This window comes from Balaenoptera physalus (assembly GCF_965194825.1).
Source record: "Balaenoptera physalus genome assembly, chromosome: 1".
Lineage (NCBI taxonomy): Eukaryota > Metazoa > Chordata > Mammalia > Artiodactyla > Balaenopteridae > Balaenoptera > Balaenoptera physalus.
Genome location: NC_138882.1, coordinates 22,355,251 through 22,366,809, shown reverse-complemented (window position 1 = coordinate 22,366,809; position 11,559 = coordinate 22,355,251). Strand labels below are relative to the sequence as shown.

Genomic DNA, 11,559 nt, shown 5'->3' with positions numbered 1-11,559 from the left:
GGATCCAGGGCGCCCCACTCACCCAGCATCCGTGTCCCTCCCTCCCGACTCCTAAATCCATGGGTCCCCTATATTCTTCCTCGTCAAACGGACCCTTTCGACGGTCCCCGCAGCCGCAGGGTCTCCGGGGCGCATCTGAGGAGCCTCACTCAGGGCTGGAGCAGGAGGTCCACTTGCCGGAGAGAACGCAGAGGTTACCTGGGCTGCGGGGCGGGGCTGGGACGAGGGCGGGGCCTGTCCGGGGGCGGGAACGGCGGGGTCTTTGGAGCCCTGCCTGGGGCGCCGCTTCTGCGACTGGGAGGAGCGAGACGTGGCGCGCGGCGCCGGGAGACTTCCCCAGAGGTGAGCGCCTTGCCGTGCAGGAGAGGAGGGGCGGGGCGGGGACCCGGAGTCCCCAGGGGTGGGGGTGGGCGGGGACCGGGCCACCTGTGGCCATCGGGCGCCTCTTCCCCTCCAGGGGCGTCCTGGGCTGTTTCCAGCTCTCCTCCTGCGCCCCGGGCGCCCATTCCCTGGACCCATTCCCAGGACCGCGCTCTTGGCTCCTCGGGGCCCCGGGGGGCGGGGTGGGGGCAAAGGGGGAGCACGTAGATACCTTGCCGGCGGGACTCGGGAAACCTTGGCTGTGAAGAAGTCACTTGCATCTCCACCGTGGAACAGTGCTGTCAGACTTTCTCACTTTCACTTTCGTTCCCACCCTGGGAAGGGGCAGGTGGCTTCACTATCTTCCTTGGAAAAGGGAGACAGCCGCCTTCAGCAGAGCCATGGAAATCCCAGAAAGTTACTGAGCCGCTCAACAAAAGGCCTTGAACCTCCGCCTCTCCGCCCCCATAACACCAGGTAGAGCAGCCTGGCAAAGCCTCCAAGGTAATATTGTTGACTTTTATGTTTAAAAAAAAAAATCTGCCTATGAAAATAAGAGCATAGTGGCAATGGTCCTGGAAAACCACAGTTGGAACGACATTTGTTAAGGGGTAAGGAAGGGGGTTAGTTGATTGTCTTGGGGGTGAGGGGTGCTATCCCAGGAAGTCTGCTGAGGCCACGTTGGGTGGGAATTGGTGGCGGAGGCTTTCCCTTGCAGTGGGTTAGCTATGTAGTCACTTAGTGTTTGGAACACCTATCCAGCACCGGGACCCACAAACAAGCAACTAACCCGTGTCCTTCAGATAGGCACTCTTGTTGAGCAGTGACCCAATCAATACCACGCCCTGTTTGGCTGTCAGGTGCATCTGGGATGTGCCCTCTTGCTCAGTGCCTGGAAGAGGGCGATAGTGATTACACGCTGATGCTGGAGAGCTGCCCTGGGGAGCCAGGCCTTTGCCAAACGTCTGTTGTTCGATCACTTTTCCCTGTATTTACTCAGCCAGGCTGAGCATTGACAAATCTGTCCAAGATCTCCTGGACCCTCTGACTCACTTCACCCTTGTTCTTGTGGACAGAAGACAGTGGCCAGCAACTTCCGTTTGTGCCGGGCACAGCCAGTCTGAAAGGGAACCCTGGGACAGGGCCCTGGGAGAAGGTCTGTGGTGCTCAGTGCTGATCCCTGAGTTGCCGGATTGTGGAGACGTTCCAGGGGGTTCCTAGAGGAGGGGCCCACGCCAAAGCTAACTGCCCAGCATATTTTAACAATCCCTATGCCCACACCATGCATATCAACCCAACCGGTACTTGCATCCTAAATGACATCACAGGATCATCCCCTTGGGTATTATAGCTCTGAGCAGAGCAAGAAGCCTTTAGATTCTGTTGTCTGAATGCAGAGCCATCCCTGCCAGCTTTTTGGGTTTGTTTCTGAGGAGGCAAGACTTCTGAGGAAGTTGTGTCCCAGAGCCTTCTTTGTTGATTTCTCTGCATCCGGAAGTTTGGCGTTGCTGAGTGTTGAAATCAAAATAGGCCTGTTTGTCTATTCATGCTCATAGACTTGGAGAGCAAGAAAACACTGGAATGTACAGTTACTGAATCCACATGTGTTTGCTTCCCTTTTTTGTTTCGTGGAGAAGAATGCAGAAAGCAGATTCAAATCTTCAGTCAGGTCTCAAGCTTCAGGGATTCCCAGCACTGGTTTTGCAGCGCCCTCCCCCATATGGGGGCCCCGACCCACAGTGTGCTCAGCTTTATGGGACCAACTCAGGTTTGAGGCATTGTTCCTGCCCTTCAGAAGCTTCCAGGTTCAAGGGAGGAGAGAAAACCAGCACCTGCGTAACAATTAGAGAGCAAGTAAGTGAAATTAGGTGGCATCATCTGCTGGTTCAAAGAAGACAGCCCATGTGGGCTAAAAAAGGCAGAGAGGGCTTCGGGAGCTACTTGGTCTTCAGCTGCATTTGTCATAGAAACAACAGTCAGGCACCAGGCAAGGCAGAGGGCAGAAAGCCCAAGGATAATATGAAGCTCAGACTAAGCAAAGGCACTCGCTGCCCCTCCCCCATGCAGTCCCAATTCCCTGCCTTCCTTCCCAGCCCCGCCTCCTGCCACTGTCGGTCCACCCCTTGCCCATACCACACTGACTGCCCACGGCGCTCTGACTAGGCCTCTTCTGCATGGCTCTCTCTCCCTACGCTTGCTCTCCTGTGCCCAGAATTCTCTCTGCTGGGGAATCCTCTGGGTTTGGTTTTTTTTGTTCTTGTTTTTTGGGTTTTTTTGGCCATGCGGCATGTGGGATCTTAGCTCCCCGATCAGGGATCAAACCCGTGTCCTCTGCATTAGAAGCGCGGAGTCTTAACCACAGGGCCACCAGGGAAGTCCCGGGAATCCTCTGTTTTTTAGGAAGCACCTCAAATAACACCTTCTCCAAGGAGGACTTCCCTGGCTGGCCCCTCCCCCAGTCTTCAGGCAGAGTTGGGGGCGTTCCTCCTTTGCCCTCCGCTGCACCTCGCCTGCACCTCTACTGAAGCGCGTACACCCTGTGTTGCCCAGTTGGGTTGAGGGGTCTTTGCCCCACCTACAGAGGCGGGGCTGTGTCTCACTCGTCTCGCGGTCCTCTGAGCCGGCGTTGGTGTCTGGCACATAGCAGGCAGCATTTGGTAAATGATTCTTGATTGAAATTCAGCCAGATTTGGGCACTGTGAAGCACCTCACCTACTTGCAGGTTAAGCACTATTACTGGGAATTTAAAGATTGGATAAGTTTGGTGGAGGAATTCGCGTTTAATGTGGTGGCAGTACTCAAAACACTTAGCAGCCCCCTCTGCCTCAGAACAGACTTCGAGGTCCTTCTTGACCCAGCCCCAGGGTATCTTCTCCAGCCTCACCTCCCACCAGCTCCCACCTTGAACCCACAGTGGATTCCCATGCCTGGGCTCCCCCTCTCCCTTGACGGTGTTGTTTGACAGCCTCTGCCGGGAATGCCCACTGCTGTCCCGAGCTTACCCCTCCCCATCCACAGGGCTCAGTGCTCAGTGTCTATATCCCCTGGGAGTAGAGGTCCCTCAGGCTGGGTTTGCACGTCCTCCTTCGTGCCCCGCTGCCCTGCCAGCACACCCTCTCACAGCATCCCTCCCTCTTGTGGCTGCGCCCCACCCCGCCCCAGCCCTGACTGTTAGCTCCCTGAGCACTGGGACTGGATTCATCCTTGATGAAGCCCTATCAGCTTACAGCCTTCCTGGGAGAGAGTGCCCAATAAACATACATTGGATGGAAGGCTGAACCTGGGTGATGAAAATGTAAAAGGAAGGACAACACTAGGGACATCTGAAAGGAAAACAAGTAAGATTTGGTGATGAGTAATATAGAGTAAAGGAGAAGGTTGGCTCATAACCTGTGAGGCAGCGGGAAATTGATTCACACGAGAGTTGGGTCCCTGGCCCAGGGAGAGGTCCACCCACATCCTTCTGAGCGCCGTGCAAAAATGTTTCTGTTTTCTGGAGGATTTTCCAAGACCAAAATATTGTTAAGTCACTTTGGGGCATTACTGCATCTGAAGTTATTGCAGGACACCCAAGTGGGGATGTCCTTTAATCAGCACTTTGAATACGGTTCAGGTCAGGGTTAGGGGGAGATGGTGGGAGTGTAGTAGGGATGGTCCAGCATGTGAAAGCAAATGCGATCATTGCCAGAAGAAGCTAAGCCGAGAACAAGGTCTAGGGGAAAACCTACATTCTAGGGGCAGGGGGCGGGAGAGAGGAACTGGTGGAAAACAGAATGACAGAACGAGAGAAGAAAATCAAGGAAGCCAAGGGAGGAGATAGTTCAAGAAGAGATGGGTGGCCAAAGCTGTGTGTGCCAAAAAGAAGAACAGAGAGATTCAGGCAAGAATAGATGAGAAGGAGGCCAACTTCGAGAGGGGAGCTCCCACAAGAAAGCCAGGTCTCTTGGGGTCAGAAGAGGCTAGGTTATTGGGCAGTGGGATCATTGGGTGGAGTCTTCAGACCTCATGTCTGAGGAATTTGCCCACAAAAGGATAGATTTTCTCTCAGCAGGGAGGGAGGAGTGGTCATGTCAAGAGAAGATAGTTTTGTTTGTTTTGTAAGAGATTTAACCACAGTTGAATGCAGGAGGGAAGGAGCCCATTTATGCTAAGGAAAATACATAAATTCCCCGCTTCACATTGATTGTATTTCATTTAACCTTCCTCCCCTCCCTTCCCCACAGTTGTCCCAGAGAGCTCTCATTTGGGGTAATCTCCAAAGTCATGGTATTGCCGGATCCAACAAGAGGGTATTGCAACCTGGAAACACCTGGTTCTCACCTCCCTGGCATGCCGTAAACTTGTCTCAAGTGCCCCATACTTGACTTTGCTTCGTAACGGTGGGGGCCAGATGTTTTCTCCTTGACTGTGCACAAATTCATGACACCAGCAATAACAGCAAATGCAAAAGCAGCATTTACACTGAGCCGGACGCGGTTCTGAGTCCCTATGGGGTGGGTATTGTTATTATTCTCATTTTTCCAATGACAGAAATGAGGCCCAGGGAGCCCACCCAATGACACAGCGGCGAATGGAGAGCCAGGGTTCCAGCTGGATGTGTCTGGCTTCAGGGTCCACGCGCTTAAACCACCGCACTGATTCAAGATGAGCAGCTCGTGCTTTACTCTAGATGAATGTTCACGGTCCCGACACTACTGCGCGATTCTTAGTCCTTGCGCTGCTGACAGCATGACTTATCCAAGGTCACCAGACCCGTTACTAATCAATCTATCTATCTGTCTATTCATTGTAGGTTAGGCTAGCTTTAATAATCAATAAATGATTTACTAGTCAATAAATAATGTAATAGTCAACAAATAATCTACCATGTGCAAGACACTGCAAGGGACCCAGAAATACGAGCTACATGTATCATCTCATTTAATCCTCATAACCACTCCATTCTGTAGACAGGACAACTGAGCCAGCATTTGAACTTGGCCATAATGAAGGCGAGATTGAAAACCACTTTCAGCCCTGAGTTTCTGTGTTCTGAGGTTCTGCCTCATCGTGGTCCGAGACTTAACTGGTTCTAGAAAGCCCCAAGGCTAACTTTACTTTCTTTCTCAACACACAAAAGGATTGCAAGTATGAATCAATAAGACGCTGAGGTGTGTAAGAAATAACTGCCTCTCCTTTTATTTTCTAGAGATCAACTTAATATCCGTTTGCACCCTTTGTCTCACCAGGCTGGCAAGCATAGAAACCACCCCAGGGTGGTGTCATAATTTCTGGGTCTTGCGCAGTGCCCAGGCCTCGGGGCAGGGCTGAGGGTGAGCCTACTCACCAGTCTGGTCCATTCAGGTTACCGCTGAGCACGGTCCTGACCCTGCCTCCCTCGCAGTCTCTGCTGCTTCCGGGCCACACGGCCAAACTCTGGGGACTTGCCAAAGTCCTGTCCTCCTGGGGCCCCCAGACCTCTCTTCCTTTCCTGTTTCTTCCAAACCTCACTGTCTTGCCCCGCCAACTCCACTCCTCTCAGGACCTCCTGGAAAAGCCTCTGTGTCCTGGACATAAGTCCCTGTTTGGGAAATGAAAGCCAGAAGATCCTGCAAACTGGAATCAGTCCTGTTACATACCTGGCCTGGGGCAATGACATCAGGAGACTTCTAGAGGGTGGAGGTGGGCAGCGGAAGGTGGAAATACAAAGAGGGGGAAAAGTTTTCTACTCTCAAAAGATTATCTAGCCAAAGAAGCAGTTCCCTCTGAGAGTAAATTCCTAGACGGGAGAAAGTTGCTATTCGAGGCTAGGATATATGTGGATCCATTTTATTTATCCATTTTATTGGTACCTCAATACCATTATTTTCCATAGATATTTTCGAGAATATCTATAACAGATTTGTAAATTTGCTGAAAGTGGGGGGTGGGTTGTGATTGTGTCCTGGTCTGTGATTGCTGTCATGATACTCAGCAAGTCTCATTAGATAACTTTAGGGTTTATAGGCTGTGAAAGTGCTTCCAGTTCAAACTTGCCATCATACACGTACAGAAACAGGACAAGGGAAGTTAAACTTGTCAAGGATGCCCAGGTGATGGCCGAAGGAGGGCTAGAACCCAGGTTTCCCCTCTCCCAGCCCAGAGCTTTTGCCATATCTCATGCATCTTGGAAGGGACCACCCACAGCGCTGAGGAGCCAAGTTTCTTGCTGACCCCTCCCCCATTCAGAATGGAGCACAGCCACCCCGGGCAGCCTGCCCAGGGCAGATTCCACATTCCACGCACCTCCCTGGGGGCCCTGGACGCTGGGCACGTAGCAGGAATGTGTGCTTCCAGCAGGGGCGTGTTTCCCAGCCCTGCCTGCCCTGCTTACAGTCCCTGGGGCACCGCCAGTGAAATCATCCTTCCTCCTCTGCAGCCGGGAGGCCTGGAGATGCAGGACCCCCTCCTCCTGGCCTGACTCCCTCCCTCTCCCTTCCCTCACCTCTCACCAGGGGGTGTCTCCCTCAGCCGCAGAGCGGACTTGATTTTACCAGCCTAGGGAGGTTTCTCTTGACGCTCTTGTTAACCCAGCACGGACTGCAGATCCCTCCCAGGAGGGTTCTCAAGTGTTTTGTAATCTCTCTTCACATTTCCATTCTCTGTGTCTAACGGATCATAGTTTAATAAGGTTTCTCTTGCCCATGCCTCCCCCCAGCTGCTTCCAATTTACATCACAATCCAAATGATTTTTGCCGCTCTTAGCGGGTTGCCTGTGTCATTACTTTCAGGGGAGGCAATATCAGACTTCCCGGCTCTCCGTCTGCTCGGGCTCCTGACCTCGCAGCTGCCCATCTTTCCTGGCAATTTACTTTACCCCTGAACACGCGGGGTTTAGCTGAGTTGCATTCAGGGGGCTGTCAGAGTCTCAGATGTGAATTTTCTAATTGAGGATATTGGTGCTGCCTGAAGCTGAAGACAGAGATGTTCAATTCCTTGGTGAGCTATCTTTTCCCAAGGATTTTTAGATGCGTCACGCTAGTTGTTAGTTTTTAATAACCGCTCGGATGGAATTATTTCTTTCAATCAGATGCTTTAAAACTGTGTGCTAAAGAGTTTATAATGTGCAGACAGAAGAGAAGCCATTTTTGTACCTGAACCATTTGGGTCTTTAATATCCTGCCTTCAGACTGTCATGCCTCTGGATGGTGCTCTTTTTGTTTTGGTTTGGGGGGACTGCCACCTGAAGATATTAAAGACAACAGGAGAAACTTTTACATAATTTCCCACGAGTGCGGAAAAGAGAAACACCAAATCTCCTCAGCGTATTGAGAAATAATTCCGTTTCCTTCTCTCACTGTTCCCCTTCAGTGGTTTCCAAAAGGAATACATTTCTGGTGAGGTGCAGTTGGATAAATGATGTCTGTCTACTTAAGCAAACAAGAAATATTAGAGGATGACACATCAATAACGGGGCTCTTCATTCGGAATCTGGAGGGTCCTTAAAAGCCTCTGTGGATGCTTCCCCAGGGAAGTAGAAGCTACTATTGTTGCGATCTATAGGTGATTTAAGCTGGCGCTCAGAGAAGTTAAGCACTTCCTCAAGGTCACACATCTATTAAATTGTGGGGCTAGGATTTGAATCCAGCTACAAACTTAGTTGTCATTTTGACCTTTCCTAAAAATCAAAATTGTGTACACTGCCCAACAGATTCAGAGCCTCAAAGGGTGCATGGGGTTGGGGGAAGGGGTGGGTAATTCCTTCTAAGGTGCATGCCAAGGAAGAAAAGATATCACAGTCCTGTTTTGAAATTCAGTCGTGATCTCCTCTCCCTGTGCCAGCCTGCCAGGAGCACTTGCGTGTTTTCTAAACGTAAGCGAGCAATAGGAACTTCTCAGCGGGGCTCAGTTCAGAGCCTCTGGTGGCTTCCACACCCCTCAGCCCAGGCTTTCCGGAGGCCCTCGGAGGGCTCTTGCCTTGGTCTCCGCCCTTTGTGCGCCCCCTGCTGGTCTCCAGGAGAGGCGCCTGTCCGGGAGCCAGTGAAGTGGTACCCAAGCTCTCCTTTTTCCTTAGCTCCAAGTAAAACGATGTGACCTGCCCAGCTCCCCTGCCTCAGAAGCCTCAGATAACCCTCCTCGAGCACCATCCAATGCTTCAGGCTTCAGGACTAAGAAGAATTGGGGGCGAATGTATGGTCCCCTTCTCAAAAGTGATCATGCAGCTTCCTGGTCATACTTTATTCCTGGGAGATGAGGCAGCCTGAGTAGTGAGCAGTGAGGCCCATAACAGCTCTCTTAAGTCCCTACCGCACAAATCATGGTCACTGAACCAGCAGCATCAGTATTACCTGGAGGCTTGTTAGAAATGCCGAATCTCGGGTCTTTCCCCAGACCCGCTGAATCACAATCTGCATTTCAGCAAGATCTCTGGGTGATTCATAGGCAAATCATCCTTGGAGGTTCTGTATCTATTCTGCAGTGTCCACAATTTTGATTTTTTTTTCTTTTGAAGATCAAAATGACAACTAAGCTCACAACTGGATTCAAATCCTAGCTCCACAATGTGATGGATATGTGACAGGCACATGCTTAACCTCTGAGCCAGAGTTCAATAAAATGGTGAAAAGTACTATATGTCATTCTTAACTTTCAGGGCCCATCTCATCCTAAATCTGAGACCCAATAATTATCCAGTGTCTCCTAGCTCAACCACAGTTTACTTAATCATACTGCTTAGAAATGTCAAACTCTGATGGCAAACCTAGCCTTTTCCCTAGAAACCCACAAGCTCTCTGCTCCCTGTGGAGAAGACGGTGGATTGTCCTCATCCTGTGTGTGGGTCCCCAGTAACTAAATGACCACAGAAACGTCATGAAAGGGACATCTGGGTCCAAGGGAGGTGCTTCCTCACCACCACTGTGACAATAAAGATGGAGTGGATTATGAAAGTATGGAGTTCCCTCCCTGGAGGGACAAGGAAGAAAGCCCCCCTGACTAATTGGCCCAGAGGCTGGGCATGAGATTTCTCCAGGTCTCTTCAGGTCTGATGTTCCAAATGCCTCGATTTACAAAAGCGTCTTGATCTTTTTCAATTAAAATTCCCCTTAATCAGAGACACACCTAAAGTTTTAAATACCCCTACAGAGAAAATCACTGTGTGGCATAGAAGAACATCTACGTAATATTTTCTGTTTCTCCCTCCTAATTAGCTTTCCTGTTCTCCCTTAGGAAAACAAAAGCCCTTTCTCTCGATTCCCCAGAAAAACACTGACGACCATCATCGCTGCTAGGAGGTCCCATTGTCTCAGAAACTGAAGCCTTTAAACAATCAGGGACCCCGTGCCTCTAGAATAAGAACATACTAGAAGCCCCTTCTGTTAGGCCTGGAGGTAAGTACTCCTGATGACAAGCACTCTCCTTCAAAATGTTAACGGGGAACATATCACCGGGCGCTTCAGTTGTGCTGTGTGCCTCAGGGGTACCACGTGAGCAAAACTGGGTCCTTACCCTCAGGAGATGGACAATCTGGAGGAGACAAGATGTGATGAACAAGGGAACAAGGGAGGGAGATAAAGTGCCTGTAGGAATATGAGAACCGTTTCACGAAAGAGTTGGCTTCTGGGGTAGCCTGTGAGGGGTGAGTTGGAGTTGGGTAAGCAGATGAGATGGGAACAAGCATGCCAAGCCCAGGATCAGCATAAGCAGAGAAATTGGATCTCTGGGCTCCAGTTTCACGCTGGGAGAAGGTGAGTTATCCCTGGAGCCCAGGCAAGACTAGATAAGCCGGAAGGTAGATTGGATGGAGTTTCCCCTCTGTCCGATGGGAAGGTTCAGGAGCTAAGGGACCTCTCTAATCAGCTGTCCCAGGAATAGATTATCGTCCACAGTGGAGTTTTATGCCCTGAAGAGTTGGCTCATTGTGGGCAGGAGGAGCTAGTGAAGGTTTCTGGTCAGGGCCATGCTCTACAAGCCCCCTCACTTAGCTGAGCGAGAGATGCAGGTGTCGGGGTCAGGCTTGCTGTGGGCGATCAGCTGGAGGGGGTGGGCACTGCAGCAGCCCAGACAGGCGGCAGGGGCTGTGGGGCTGGGCAGCACAAACAATTGGAAGTGAGGGGAATCGATGCTGGTGGTGGTGTCCTGAGATGAACTTCACAGAATTAGCCACCATCTGCATTGATGTACTTGAGGCTTCTTCCAGTGGGGGATTAAGGAAGCTGGTCTGACTTCACCCACCTTGTTAGAGTTTCATATGTACTGAAGATGGAAATAAGGGTCCACAACCAAAGATGAATATGGTGCAGTGTTTGATCAGAAAGGCTATAGCCCCAAATGCTCTGAATTTGGAGGAAATGCTACAGATGCCCAAGAGGGTATTTCAAGGTATGTCCAGATGAGGAGGAAGAAGGAAGGGGCAAGCTCCCTCTCAGAAGCTGATGGGATCATAAGCACAGATAACCACCCCCAGGTAGGAGGGGAGAGAGCAGGCGAGCTGCGGCTGCTCTGAAGAGCTCCAGGCTTTCCCCCGCCTCAAAGCAGCCCATCCGAGGGATCCAGAGTGCAGATGGGCCCTCAGCACCCTGGCAGCTGGCCCTGCGGGCCGTGAAGAGGGAGGAGGACCCAGAGGCAGGATGTGGCAATTTCATTCATTCAACAGGTATTTACAAAATAACTACAAACCAGTGAGCTTGACAGCAGTTGTGGACACATTCCTAGAAGAGATCTGGCCCAGGGTCTGCAGCTCTGAGGAAAGGTGGTGGGAACCCCAGCAGGTCAGCATAGGTTCTGGAACAGCAAGTCGTATCAGACTCAGCTCATTTCCATCCTGACAGGGTTACCACCTTCCAGCAGCCCTGGGAACTCAGCAAGGCATTTGACTGAGTTTCTTGTTAAGAAACTGCCACCCAGACACATGAAAGGGAAGTTTCTCGCTGGGCTAGACTCACTAGACAAGCTTTGTATCGAAGCATCATGCACACGGAGAGATGCAAACAAACCCTAACGAGACCCCCGGGCACCAGCAAATCAGTAAACTGTTCTCCTGAGGTCGCACCAGTGCACGGAGACCCAGTGCGCTAATTGTCTGCTTCCTCTTTGGAGAACCATTGTCAGTCGTCAGGCTTTGCCCTGCTGTGTGAATCTGCGATGCTCATGGAAGCTGCTGATGACTGTCTCCCCTCGGGCGGGTGATGGGTGTGAGGAGAAGGGTGGGTGGGGAGCACGCTTTCTTTTTTTTTTTTTGCA

The 11,559-nt window shown here is 51.2% G+C and overlaps 1 protein-coding gene across 10 annotated transcripts in view; it reads left to right on the top strand.

Annotated features, from left to right (window-relative positions):
- The first annotated feature begins 263 nt into the window (after positions 1 to 263).
- TLR5 (toll like receptor 5) overlaps positions 264 to 11,559 on the top strand; it is a 65,732-nt gene continuing 54,436 nt past the window's right edge. For 4 of the 10 annotated variants that reach the window (XR_014253901.1, XR_014253902.1, XM_082426429.1 and 1 more), the window contains exons 1-3: positions 264 to 342; positions 704 to 864; positions 9,547 to 9,707. The gene's annotated coding sequence lies outside the window, so the exon portion shown is untranslated. Of the gene's footprint in view, positions 343 to 703; positions 865 to 1,997; positions 2,215 to 4,890; positions 5,368 to 9,546; positions 9,708 to 11,559 lie in introns of those variants that run through there. The other 6 variants (XR_014253900.1, XM_082426433.1, XR_014253904.1 and 3 more) reach the window with 5 other exon arrangements.